At 47.1% G+C, this 14,640-nt stretch overlaps 2 non-coding genes across 2 annotated transcripts; both read left to right on the top strand.

Annotated features, from left to right (window-relative positions):
- Positions 1-10,656: 10,656 nt before the first annotated feature.
- On the top strand, positions 10,657-10,729 carry TRNAS-GCU (transfer RNA serine (anticodon GCU)). The gene has a single exon. It is a non-coding gene; the product is annotated as a tRNA-Ser (tRNA).
- Positions 10,730-12,125: 1,396 nt separating this feature from the next.
- On the top strand, positions 12,126-12,198 carry TRNAS-GCU (transfer RNA serine (anticodon GCU)). The gene has a single exon. It is a non-coding gene; the product is annotated as a tRNA-Ser (tRNA).
- Positions 12,199-14,640: the final 2,442 nt, after the last annotated feature.

The following is a 14,640-nucleotide window of genomic DNA, read 5'->3' as shown; positions in this document are numbered from 1 at the left end:
GGTGGTTCGAGCCCACCTGGGAGAAGTGTTGTAGGGTCTCAGATGTAACGTAAAAAGTCATAACTTATCCACAAAACCTAACAACCATTTAATTTTTGAGCTTCTGTGGCTCAATGGTTAGCGCGTTCGGCTGTTAACCAATTGGTTGGTGGTTCGAGCCTATCCGGGAGAAGTGTTGTGACGTCTCAGATGTAACGTAAAATGTCAGAGTTTTTCCACAATACCTGACGAACATTTAATTTTTGGGCTTGCGTGGCGCAATGGTTAGCGCGGTCAGCTGTTAATCGAAAGGTTGGTGGTTCGAGCCCACCCGGGAGAGGTGTTGTTGGGTCTCATATGTAGCGTAAAAAGACAAAACTTTTCCACAATACGTGACAACCATTTATTTTCTGAGCTTTCGTGGCTCAATGGTTAGCGCGTTCGGCTGTTAACCAATAGGTTGGTGGTTCGAGCCCACCCGGGAGCGGTGTTTTTGGATCTCAAATGTAACATAAATAGCCAAAGTTTTTCCACAATACCTGACGACCATTTAATTTTTGGGCGTCCGTGGCGAATGGTTAGCGGGTTCGGCTGTTAACCGAAAGGTTGGTGGTTCGAGCCCTCGCGGGAGCGGTGTTGTGACGTCTCAGATGTAACGTAAAATGTCAGAGTTTTTCCACAATACCTGACGAGCATTTAATATTTGGGCTTCCGTGGCGCAATGGTTAGCGCGTTCAGCTGTTAATCGAAAGGTTGGTGGTCCGACCCCACCCGGAAGAGGTGTTGTGGGGTCTCAGATGTAGCGTAAAAAGTCAAAACTTTTCCACAATACGTGACAACCATTTAATTTCTGAGCTTCCGTGGCTCAATGGTTAGCGCGTTCGGCTGTTAATCGAAAGGTTGGTGGTTCGAGCCCATCCGGGAGCGGTGTTGTGAGGTCTCGGATGTGAAGTAAAAAGTCAAAGTTTTACCTCAATACCTGACGAAAATTTAATTTTTGGGCTTCAGTGGCGCAATGGTCAGCGCATTCAGCTGTTAACCGAAAGGTTGGTGGTTCGAGCCTCCCAGGAGCGGTGTTGTGTCGTCTCAGATATAACGTAAAATGTCAGAGTTTTTCCACAATACCTGACGAACATTTAATTTTTGGGCGTCCGTGGCGAATGGTTAGCGCGTTCGGCTGTTAACCGAAAGGTTGGTGGTTCGAGCCCTCCCGGGAGCGGTGTTGTGACGTCTCAGATGTAACGTAAAATGTCAGAGTTTTTCCACAATACCTGACGAGCATTTAATATTTGGGCTTCCGTGGCGCAATGGTTAGCGCGTTCAGCTGTTAATCGAAAGGTTGGTGGTTCGAGCCCACCCGGGAGAGGTGTTGTGAGGTCTCAGATGTAGCGTGAAAAGTCAAACTTTTTCCATAATACGTGATAACCATTTATTTTCTGATCTTTCGTGGCTCAATGGTTAGCGCGTTCGGCTGTTAACCAACAGCTTGGTGTTTCGAGCCCACCCGGGAGCGGTGTTTTTGGATCTCAAATGTAACGTAAATAGCCAAAGTTTTTCCGCAATACCTGACGACCATTTTTTTTGGGCGTCCGTGGCGCAATGGTTAGCGCGTTCGGCTGTTAACCGAAAGGTTGGTGGTACGAGCCCATCCGGGAGCGGTGTTGTGAGGCCTCAGATGTGAAGTAAAAAGTCAAAGTTTTACCTCAATGCCTGACGAGCATATAATTTTTGGGCTTCCGTGGCGCAATGGTTAGCGCGTTCAGCTTTTAATCGAAAGGTTGGTGGTTCGAGCCCACCCGGAAGAGGTGTTGTGGGGTCTCAGATGTAGCGTAAAAAGTCAAAACTTTTCCACCATACTAAAAACATTGAGCTACGACAAACAGTAGTCGAGTAATTAAGCTAATCGTAAACAAACAAACCCCTCCATAGGAAATGCATTAGACTATACTTTGCAGGCCCATAACTCTGTGTCTACTAGAGATACGGGGATGTCCTTAGGATATGTATGGGGAGCAATGAGTACTATAACATATCCAAAGGAGATCCCAGTATCTCTTGTAGAACAAGAGTTATGAGCCTCCAAAGTTTAGTGCAAAAATCATAAGTAACATAATAAAAATAAGTGAGACGATACCAAAGTTGACGAACATTTTGCTTAATATCTCGGCCCTTGTTTGTCGTAGCTCAATGTTTTTAGTATGGTTAGATGGGGGACAATTTGGACTATAGCATATCCTAAGGACATCCCCGTATCTTTAGTAGACACAGAGTTATTGGCCTGCAAAATATAGTCTAATGCATTTCCTATGGACGGGTTGTTTGTTTACGTTTAGCTTAATTACTCGGCCCCTGTTTGTCGTAGCTCAAAATTTTTAGTATGGTTAGATGGGGGACAAATTGGACTATAACATACTCAAAGGACTTCCCCGTATATCCAGTAGAAACAGAGTTAAGAGCGTCCAAAGTATAGTCTAATGCATTTCCTATGGAGGGGGTTTGTTTCGTTACGTTTTGCTTAAGTACTCGGCCCCTGTTTGTCGTAGCCCAAAGTTTTTAGTATGGTTAGATGGGGGACAATTTGGACTATAACATATCCTAAGGACATCCCCGTATCTCTAGTAGACACAGAGTTATGGGCCTGCAAAGTATAGTCTAATGCATTTCCTATGGAGGGGTTTGTTTGTTTACGATTAGCTTAATTACTCGACTACTGTTTGTCGTAGCTCAATGTTTTTAGTATGGTGGAAAAGTTTTGACTTTTTACGCTACATCTGAGACCCCACAACACCTCTTCCGGGTGGGCTCGAACCACCAACCTTTCGATTAAAAGCTGAACGCGCTAACCATTGCGCCACGGAAGCCCAAAAATTATATGCTCGTCAGGCATTGAGGTAAAACTTTGACTTTTTACTTCACATCTGAGGCCTCACAACACCGCTCCCGGATGGGCTCGTACCACCAACCTTTCGGTTAACAGCCGAACGCGCTAACCATTGCGCCACGGACGCCCAAAAAAAATGGTCGTCAGGTATTGCGGAAAAACTTTGGCTATTTACGTTACATTTGAGATCCAAAAACACCGCTCCCGGGTGGGCTCGAAACACCAAGCTGTTGGTTAACAGCCGAACGCGCTAACCATTGAGCCACGAAAGATCAGAAAATAAATGGTTATCACGTATTATGGAAAAAGTTTGACTTTTCACGCTACATCTGAGACCTCACAACACCTCTCCCGGGTGGGCTCGAACCACCAACCTTTCGATTAACAGCTGAACGCGCTAACCATTGCGCCACGGAAGCCCAAATATTAAATGCTCGTCAGGTATTGTGGAAAAACTCTGACATTTTACGTTACATCTGAGACGTCACAACACCGCTCCCGGGAGGGCTCGAACCACCAACCTTTCGGTTAACAGCCGAACGCGCTAACCATTCGCCACGGACGCCCAAAAATTAAATGTTCGTCAGGTATTGTGGAAAAACTCTGACATTTTACGTTATATCTGAGACGACACAACACCGCTCCTGGGAGGCTCGAACCACCAACCTTTCGGTTAACAGCTGAATGCGCTGACCATTGCGCCACTGAAGCCCAAAAATTAAATTTTCGTCAGGTATTGAGGTAAAACTTTGACTTTTTACTTCACATCCGAGACCTCACAACACCGCTCCCGGATGGGCTCGAACCACCAACCTTTCGATTAACAGCCGAACGCGCTAACCATTGAGCCACGGAAGCTCAGAAATTAAATGGTTGTCACGTATTGTGGAAAAGTTTTGACTTTTTACGCTACATCTGAGACCCCACAACACCTCTTCCGGGTGGGGTCGGACCACCAACCTTTCGATTAACAGCTGAACGCGCTAACCATTGCGCCACGGAAGCCCAAATATTAAATGCTCGTCAGGTATTGTGGAAAAACTCTGACATTTTACGTTACATCTGAGACGTCACAACACCGCTCCCGCGAGGGCTCGAACCACCAACCTTTCGGTTAACAGCCGAACCCGCTAACCATTCGCCACGGACGCCCAAAAATTAAATGGTCGTCAGGTATTGTGGAAAAACTTTGGCTATTTATGTTACATTTGAGATCCAAAAACACCGCTCCCGGGTGGGCTCGAACCACCAACCTATTGGTTAACAGCCGAACGCGCTAACCATTGAGCCACGAAAGCTCAGAAAATAAATGGTTGTCACGTATTGTGGAAAAGTTTTGTCTTTTTACGCTACATATGAGACCCAACAACACCTCTCCCGGGTGGGCTCGAACCACCAACCTTTCGATTAACAGCTGACCGCGCTAACCATTGCGCCACGCAAGCCCAAAAATTAAATGTTCGTCAGGTATTGTGGAAAAACTCTGACATTTTACGTTACATCTGAGACGTCACAACACTTCTCCCGGATAGGCTCGAACCACCAACCAATTGGTTAACAGCCGAACGCGCTAACCATTGAGCCACAGAAGCTCAAAAATTAAATGGTTGTTAGGTTTTGTGGATAAGTTATGACTTTTTACGTTACATCTGAGACCCTACAACACTTCTCCCAGGTGGGCTCGAACCACCATCCTTTCGGTTAACAGCCGAACGCGCTAACCATTGCGCCAAGGAAGCCCAAAAATTAAATGGTAGTCAGGTATTGTGGAAAAACTTTGGTTTTCTACGTTACATTTGAGATCCCACAACACCGCTCCCGGGTGGGCTCGAACCACCAACCTTTCGATTAACAGCTGGACGCGCTAATTATTGCGCCAGGCAAGCCCGAAAAATAAATGTTCGTCAGGTATTGTGGAAAAACTCTGACATTTTACGTAACATCTGAGACGTCACAACACCGCTCCCGGATGGGCTCGAACCACCAACCTTTCGGTTAACAGCCGAACGCGCTAACCATTGCGCCACGGACGCCCAAAAAAAAAATGGTCGTCAGGTATTGTGGAAAAACTTTGGCTTTTTACGTTACATTAGAGATCCCACAACACCGCTCCCGGGTGGGCTCGAACCACCAACCTTTCGGTTAACAGCCGAACGCGCTAACCATTGCGCAACGGAGGCCAAATATTAAATGGTCGTCAGGTATTGAGGTAAAACTTTGACTTTTTACTTCACATCTGAGACCTCACAACACCGCTCCCGGATGGGCTCGAACCACCAACCTATTGGTTAACAGCCGAACGCGCTAACCATTGAGCCACGGAAGCTCAGAAATTAAATGGTTGTCACGTATTGTGGAAAAGTTTTGACTTTTTACGCTACATCTGAGACCCCACAACACCTCTCCCGGGTGGGCTCGAACCTTCAAAATTTCGATTAACAGCTGAACGCGCTAATCATTGCGCCACGGAAGCCCAAAAATTAAATGTTCGTCAGGTATTGTGGAAAAACTCTGACATTTTACGTTACATCTGAGACCCTACAACACCTCTTCCGGTTGGGCTCGAACCACCAACCTTTCGGTTAACAGCCGAACGCGCTAACCATTGCGCCAAGGAAGCCCAAAAATTTAATGGTCGTCAGGTATTGTGGCAAAACTTTGGCTTTCTACGTTACATTTGAGATCCCACACCACCGCTCCCGGGTGGGCTCGAACCACCAACCTATTGGTTAACAGCCGAACGCGCTAACCATTGAGCCACGGAAGCTCAAAAATTAAATGGTTGTTAGGTTTTGTGGATAAGTTATGACTTTTTACGTTACATCTGAGACCCTACAACACTTCTCCCAGGTGGGCTCGAACCACCATCCTTTCGGTTAACAGCCGAACGCGCTAACCATTGCGCCAAGGAAGCCCAAAAATTAAATGGTAGTCAGGTATTGTGGAAAAACTTTGGTTTTCTACGTTACATTTGAGATCCCACAACACCGCTCCCGGGTGGGCTCGAACCACCAACCTTTCGATTAACAGCTGGACGCGCTAATTATTGCGCCAGGCAAGCCCGAAAAATAAATGTTCGTCAGGTATTGTGGAAAAACTCTGACATTTTACGTAACATCTGAGACGTCACAACACCGCTCCCGGATGGGCTCGAACCACCAACCTTTCGGTTAACAGCCGAACGCGCTAACCATTGCGCCACGGACGCCCAAAAAAAAAATGGTCGTCAGGTATTGTGGAAAAACTTTGGCTTTTTACGTTACATTAGAGATCCCACAACACCGCTCCCGGGTGGGCTCGAACCACCAACCTTTCGGTTAACAGCCGAACGCGCTAACCATTGCGCAACGGAGGCCAAATATTAAATGGTCGTCAGGTATTGAGGTAAAACTTTGACTTTTTACTTCACATCTGAGACCTCACAACACCGCTCCCGGATGGGCTCGAACCACCAACCTATTGGTTAACAGCCGAACGCGCTAACCATTGAGCCACGGAAGCTCAGAAATTAAATGGTTGTCACGTATTGTGGAAAAGTTTTGACTTTTTACGCTACATCTGAGACCCCACAACACCTCTCCCGGGTGGGCTCGAACCTTCAAAATTTCGATTAACAGCTGAACGCGCTAATCATTGCGCCACGGAAGCCCAAAAATTAAATGTTCGTCAGGTATTGTGGAAAAACTCTGACATTTTACGTTACATCTGAGACCCTACAACACCTCTTCCGGTTGGGCTCGAACCACCAACCTTTCGGTTAACAGCCGAACGCGCTAACCATTGCGCCAAGGAAGCCCAAAAATTTAATGGTCGTCAGGTATTGTGGCAAAACTTTGGCTTTCTACGTTACATTTGAGATCCCACACCACCGCTCCCGGGTGGGCTCGAACCACCAACCTATTGGTTAACAGCCGAACGCGCTAACCATTGAGCCACGGAAGCTCAGAAATTAAATGGTTGTCACGTATTGTGGATAAGTTTTGACTTTTTACGCTACATCTGAGACCCCACAACACCTCTTCCGGGTGCGCTTGAACCACCAGCCTTTCGATTAACAGTTGAACGCGCTAATAATTGCGCCAAGAAGGCCCAAAAATTTAATGGTCGTCAGGTATTGTGGCAAAACTTTGGCTTTCTACGTTACATATGAGATCCCACACCACCGCTCCCGGGTGGGCTCGAACCACCAACCTATTGGTTAACAGCCGAACGCGCTAACCATTGCGCCAAGGAAGCCCAAAAATTAAATGGTAGTCAGGTATTGTGGAAAAACTTTGGTTTTCTACGTTACATTTGAGATCCCACAACACCGCTCCCGGGTGGGCTCGAACCACCAACCTTTCGATTAACAGCTGGACGCGCTAATTGTTGCGCCAGGCAAGCCCGAAAAATAAATGTTCGTCAGGTATTGTGGAAAAACTCTGACATTTTACGTTACATCTGAGACATCACAACACCGCTCCCGGATGGGCTCGAACCACCAACCTTTCGGTTAACAGCTGAACGCGCTGACCATTGCGACACGGAAGCCCAAAAATTAAATGGTCGTCAGGTATTGTGGAAAAATTTTGGGTTTCAACGTTACATTTGAGATCCCAAAACACCGCTCCCGGGTGGGCTCGAACCACCAACCTATTTGTTAACAGCCGAATTCGCTAACCATTGAGCCACGGAAGCTCAGAATTTAAATGGTCGTCAGGTGTTGTGGAAAAAACCTTGACTTTTACGTCACATCTGAGACGTCACAACACCGCTCCCGGATGGGCTCGAACCACACACCTATTGGTTAAAAGCCGAACGCGCTAACCTTTGAGCCACGGAAGCTCAGAAATTAAATGGTTGTCAGGTATTGTAGATAAGTTAAGACTTTTTACGTTACATCTGAGACCCTACAACACCTCTCCCGGGTGGGCTCGAACCTTCAACCTTTCGATTAACAGCTGAACGCGCTAATCATTGCGCCACGGAAGCCCAAAAATTAAATGTTCGTCAGGAATTGTGGAAAAACTCTGACATTTTACGTTACATCTGAGACCTCACAACACCGCTACCGGATGGGCTCGAACCACCAACCTATTGGTTAACAGCCGAACGCGCTAACCATTGCGCCACGGAAGCCCAAAATTTAAATGGTCGTCAGGTGTTGTGGAAAAAACCTTGACTTTTTACGTCACATCTGAGACGTCACAACACCGCTCCCGGATGGGCTCGAACCACACACCTATTGGTTAACAGCCGAGCGCGCTAACCTTTGAGCCACGGAAGCTCAGAAATTAAATGGTTGTCAGGTATTGTAGATAAGTTATGACTTTTCACGTTACATCTGAGACCCTACAACACCTCTTCCGGTTGGGCTCGAACCACCAACCTTTCGGTTAACAGCCGAACGCACTAATAATTGCGCCAAGAAGGCCCAAAAATTTAATGGTCGTCAGGTATTGTGGCAAAACTTTGGCTTTCTACGTTACATATGAGATCCCACACCACCGCTCCCGGGTGGGCTCGAACCACCAACCTATTGGTTAACAGCCGAACGCGCTAACCATTGAGCCACGGAAGCCCAAAAATTAAATGCTCGTCAGGTATTGTGTAAAAACCTTGACTTTTTGCGTCACATCTGAGACCTGACAACACCGCTCCCGGATGGGCTCGAACAACCCACCTATTGGTTAACAGCCGAACGCGCTAACCATTGCGCCACGGAAAACCCAAAAATTAAATGTTCGTCAGGTATTGTGGAAAAACTCTGACATTTTACGTTACATCTGAGACCTCACAACACCACTCCCGGATGGGCTCGAACCACCAACCTATTGGTTAACAGCCGAACGCGCTAACCATTGAGCCACGGAAGCTCAGAAATTAAATGGTTGTCAGGTATTGTGGATAAGTTATGACTTATTACGTTACATCTGAGACCCTACAACACCTCTCTCGGTTGGGCTCGAACCACCAACCTTTCGGTTAACAGCTGAACGCGCTAACCATTGCGCCAAGGAAGCCCAAAAAATAAATGGTCGTCAGGTATTGTGGAAAAACTTTGTCTTTCTACGTTACATTTGAGATCCCACAACACCGCTCCCGGGTGGGCTCGAACCACCACCCTATTGGTTAAAAGCTGAACGCGCTAACCATTGCGCCACGGAAGTTAAAAAATTAAATGCTCGTCAGGTATTGTGTAAAAACCTTGACTTTTTACAGCGTTCGGCTGTTAACCAATAGGTGTGTGGTTCGAGCCCATCCGGGAGCGGTGTTGTGACGTCTCAGATGTGACGTAAAAAGTCAAGGTTTTTTCCACAACACCTGACGACCATTTAAATTTTGGGCTTCCGTGGCGCAATGGTTAGCGCGTTCGGCTGTTAACCAATAGGTTGGTGGTTCGAGCCCATCCGGTAGCGGTGTTGTGAGGTCTCAGATGTAACGTAAAATGTCAGAGTTTTTCCACAATACCTGAAGAACATTTAATTTTTGGGCTTCCGTGGCGCAATGATTAGCGCGTTCAGCTGTTAATCGAAAGGTTGAAGGTTCGAGCCCACCCGGGAGAGGTGTTGTAGGGTCTCAGATGTAACGTAAAAAGTCTTACCTTATCTACAATACCTGACAACCATTTAATTTCTGAGCTTCCGTGGCTCAAAGGTTAGCGCGTTCGGCTTTTAACCAATAGGTGTGTGGTTCGAGCCCATCCGGGAGCGGTGTTGTGACGTCTCAGATGTGACGTAAAAGTCAAGGTTTTTTCCACAACACCTGACGACCATTTAAATTCTGAGCTTCCGTGGCTCAATGGTTAGCGAATTCGGCTGTTAACAAATAGGTTGGTGGTTCGAGCCCACCCGGGAGCGGTGTTTTGGGATCTCAAATGTAACGTTGAAAGCCAAAATTTTTCCACAATACCTGACGACCATTTAATTTTTGGGCTTCCGTGGCGCAATGGTCAGCGCGTTCAGCTGTTAACCGAAAGGTTGGTGGTTCGACCCCATCCGGGAGCGGTGTTGTGAGGTCTCAGATGTGACGTAAAAAGTCAAGGTTTTTACATAATACCTGACGAGCATTTAACTTTTGGGCTTCCGTGGCGCAATGGTTAGCGCGCTCGGCTGTTAACCAATAGGTTGGTGGTTCGAGCCCACCCGGGAGCGGTGTTGTGTGATCTCAAATGTAACGTAGAAAGCCAAAGTTTTTCCACAATACCTGACGACCATTTAATTTTTGGGCTTCCGTGGCGCAATGGTTAGCGCGTTCAGCTGCTATTCAAAAGACTGGTGGTTTGAGCTCTCCCGGGAGCGGTGTTGTGACGTCTCAAATGTAACATAAAATGTCAGAGTTTTTCCACAATACCTGTCGAACATTGAATTTTTGGGCTTCCGTGGCGCAATGGTTAGCGCGTTCAGCTGTTAATCGAGAGGTTGGTGGTACGAGCCCACCCTGGAGAGGTGTTGTGGGGTCTCAGATGTAGCGTAAAAAGTCAAAACTTTTCCACAATACGTGACAACCATTTAATTTCTGGGCTTCCGTGGCTCAATGATTAGCGCGTTCGGCTGTTAACCAATAGGTTTGTGGTTCGAGCCCATCCGGGATGCGGTGTTGTGAGGTCTCAGATGTAACGTAGAAAGCCAAAGTTTTTCCACAATACCTGACGACCATTTAATTTTTGGGCTTCCGTGGCTCAATGGTTAGCGCGTTTGGCTGTTAACCAATAGGTTGGTGGTTCGAGCCCATCCGGGAGCGGTGTTGTGTGATCTCAAATGTAACGTAGAAAGCCAAAGTTTTTGCACAATAAATGACGACCATTTAATTTTTGGGCTTCCGTGGCGCAATGGTTAGCGCGTTCGGCTGCTAACCAATAGGTTGGTGGTTCGACCCCATCCGGGAGCGGTGTTGTGAGGTTTCAGATTTGACGTAAAAAATCAAGGTTTTTACACAATACCTGACGAGCATTTAACTTATGGGCTTCCGTGGCGCAATGGTTAGCGCGTTCGGCTGTTAACCAATAGGTTGGAGGTTCGAGCCCATCCGGGAGCGGTGTTGTGAGGTCTCAGATGTGACGTAAAAAGTCAAGGTTTTTACACAATACCTGACGAGCATTTAACATTTGGGCTTCCGTGGCGCAATGTTTAGCGCGTTCGGCTGTTAACCAATAGGTTGGTGGTTCGAGCCCACCCGGGAGCGGTGTTGTGTGATCTCAAATGTAACGTAGAAAGCCAAAATTTTTCCACAATACCTGACGACCATTTAATTTTTGGGCTTCCGTGGCGCAGTGGTTAGCACGTTCGGCTGTTAACCAATAGGTTGGTGGTTCGAGCCCATCCGGGAGCGGTGTTGTGAGGTCTCAGATGTGACGTAAAAATTCAAGGTTTTCCACAATACCTGACAACCATTTAATTTCTGAGCTTCCGTGGCTCAATGGTTAGCGCGTTCGGCTGTTAACCAATAGGTTGGTGGTTCGAGCCCACCCGGGAGCGATGTTGTGGGATCTGAAATGTAACGTAGAAAGCCAAAGTTTTTGCACAATAAATGACGACCATTTAATTTTTGGGCTTCCGTGGCGCAATGGTTAGCGCGTTCGGCTGTTAACCAATAGGTTGGTGGTTCGACCCCATCCGGAAGCGGTGTTGTGAGGTCTCAGATGTGACGTAAAAAGTCAAGGTTTTTACATAATACCTGACGAGCATTTAACTTTTGGGCTTCCGTGGCGCAATGGTTAGCGCGTTCAGCTGCTATTCAAAAGACTGGTGGTTTGAGCTCTCCCGGGAGCGGTGTTGTGAGGTCTCAGATGTAACGTAAAATGTCAGAGTTTTTCCACAATACCTGACGAACATTTAATTTTTGGGCTTCCGTGGCGCAATGATTAGCGCGTTCAGCTGTTAATCGAAAGGTTGAAGGTTCGAGCCCACCCGGGAGAGGTGTTGTAGGGTCTCAGATGTAACGTAAAAAGTCTTAACTTATCTACAATACCTGACAACCATTTAATTTCTGAGCTTCCGTGGCTCAAAGGTTAGCGCGTTCGGCTTTTAACCAATAGGTGTGTGGTTCGAGCCCATCCGGGAGCGGTGTTGTGACGTCTCAGATGTGACGTAGAAAGCCAAAGTTTTTCCACAATACCTGACGACCATTTAATTTTTGGGCTTCCGTGGCTCAATGGTTAGCGCGTTCGGCTGTTAACCAATAGGTTGGTGGTTCGAGCCCATCCGGGAGCGGTGTTGTGTGATCTCAAATGTAACGTAGAAAGCCAAAGTTTTTGCACAATAAATGACGACCATTTAATTTTTGGGCTTCCGTGGCGCAATGGTTAGCGCGTTCGGCTGCTAACCAATAGGTTGGTGGTTCGACCCCATCCGGGAGCGGTGTTGTGAGGTCTCAGATTTGACGTAAAAAATCAAGGTTTTTACACAATACCTGACGAGCATTTAACTTATGGGCTTCCGTGGCGCAATGGTTAGCGCGTTCGGCTGTTAACCAATAGGTTGGTGGTTCGAGCCCATCCGGGAGCGGTGTTGTGAGGTCTCAGATGTGACGTAAAAAGTCAAGGTTTTTACACAATACCTGACGAGCGTTTAACATTTGGGCTTCCGTGGCGCAATGTTTAGCGCGTTCGGCTGTTAACCAATAGGTTGGTGGTTCGAGCCCATCCGGGAGCGGTGTTGTGAGGTCTCAGATGTGACGTAAAAAGTCAAGGTTTTTACACAATACCTGACGAGCATTTAACTTTTGGGCTTCCGTGGCGCAATGTTTAGCGCGTTCGGCTGTTAACCAATAGGTTGGTGGTTCGAGCCATCCGGGAGCGGTGTTGTGAGGTCTCAGATGTGACGTAAAAAGTCAAGGTTTTTACACAATACCTGACGAGCATTTAAATTTTGGGCTTCCTTGGCGCAATGGTTAGCGCGTTCGGCTGTTAACCAATAGGTTGGTGGTTCGAGCCCACCCGGGAGCGGTGTTGTGTGATCTCAAATGTAACGTAGAAAGCCAAAATTTTTCCACAATACCTGACGACCATTTAATTTTTGGGATTCCATGGCGCAATGGTTAGCACGTTCGGCTGTTAACCAATAGGTTGGTGGTTCGAGCCCATCCGGGAGCGGTGTTGTGAGGTCTCAGATGTGACGTAAAAAGTCAAGGTTTTCCACAATACCTGACAACCATTTAATTTCTGAGCTTCCGTGGCTCAATGGTTAGCGCGTTCGGCTGTTAACCAATAGGTTAGTGGTTCGAGCCCACCCGGGAGCGGTGTTGTGGGATCTGAAATGTAACGTAGAAAGCCAAAGTTTTTGCACAATAAATGACGACCATTTAATTTTTGGGCTTCCGTGGCGCAATGGTTAGCGCGTTCGGCTGTTAACCAATAGGTTGGTGGTTCGACCCCATCCGGAAGCGGTGTTGTGAGGTCTCAGATGTGACGTAAAAAGTCAAGGTTTTTACATAATACCTGACGAGCATTTAACTTTTGGGCTTCCGTGGCGCAATGGTTAGCGCGTTCAGCTGCTATTCAAAAGACTGGTGGTTTGAGCTCTCCCGGGAGCGGTGTTGTGACGTCTCAAATGTAACATAAAATGTCAGAGTTTTTCCACAATACCTGTCGAACATTGAATTTTTGGGCTTCCGTGGCGCAATGGTTAGCGCGTTCAGCTGTTAATCGAGAGGTTGGTGGTACGAGCCCACCCGGGAGAGGTGTTGTGGGGTCTCAGATGTAGCGTAAAAAGTCAAAACCTTTCCACAATACGTGACAACCATTTAATTTCTGGGCTTCCGTGGCTCAATGATTAGCGCGTTCGGCTGTTAACCAATAGGTTTGTGGTTCGAGCCCATCCGGGATGCGGTGTTGTGAGGTCTCAGATGTAACGTAAAATGTCAGAGTTTTTCACAATACCTGACGAACATTTAATTTTTGGGCTTCCGTGGCGCAATGATTAGCGCGTTCAGCTGTTAATCGAAAGGTTGAAGGTTCGAGCCCACCCGGGAGAGGTGTTGTGGGGTCTCATATGTAGCGTAAAAAGTCAAAACTTATCCACAATACGTGACAATCATTTAATTTCTGAGCTTCCGTGGCTCAATGGTTAGCGCGTTCGGCTGTTAACCAATAGGTTGGTGGTTCGAGCTCATCCGGGAGCGGTGTTGTGAGGTCTCAGATGTGACGTAGAAAGCCAAAGTTTTTCCACAATACCTGACGACCATTTAATTTTTGGGCTTCCGTGGCTCAATGGTTAGCGCGTTCGGCTGTTAACCAATAGGTTGGTGGTTCGAGCCCATCCGGGAGCGGTGTTGTGTGATCTCAAATGTAACGTAGAAAGCCAAAGTTTTTCCACAATACCTGACGACCATTTAATTTTTGGGCTTCCGTGGCTCAATGATTAGCGCGTTCAGCTGTTAATCGAAAGGTTGAAGGTTCGAGCCCACCCGGGAGAGGTGTTGTGGGGTCTCAGATGTAGCGTAAAAAGTCAAAACTTTTCCACAATACGTGACAACCATTTAATTTCTGAGCTTCCGTGGCTCAATGGTTAGCGCTTTCGGCTGTTAACCAATAGGTTGGTGGTTCGAGCCCATCCGGGAGCGGTGTTGTGAGGTCTCAGATGTGACGTAAAAAGTCAAGGTTTTTCCACAATACCTGACGAGCATTTAATTTTTGGGCTTCCGTGGCGCGTTCGGCTGTTAACCAATAGGTTGGTGGTTCGAACCCACCCGGGAGCGGTGTTGTGGGATCTCAAATGTAACGTAGAAAGCCAAAGTTTTTCCACAATACGTGACGACCATTTAATTTCTGAGCTTCCGTGGCTCAATGGTTAGCGCGTTCG

The sequence above is a fragment of the Phalangium opilio genome, unplaced genomic scaffold (genome assembly GCF_054372755.1).
Source record: "Phalangium opilio isolate 3A_F unplaced genomic scaffold, DU_Popi_V2 ptg000087l_1, whole genome shotgun sequence".
NCBI lineage: Eukaryota > Metazoa > Arthropoda > Arachnida > Opiliones > Phalangiidae > Phalangium > Phalangium opilio.
This window is presented reverse-complemented; position numbering and strand designations above follow the sequence as displayed.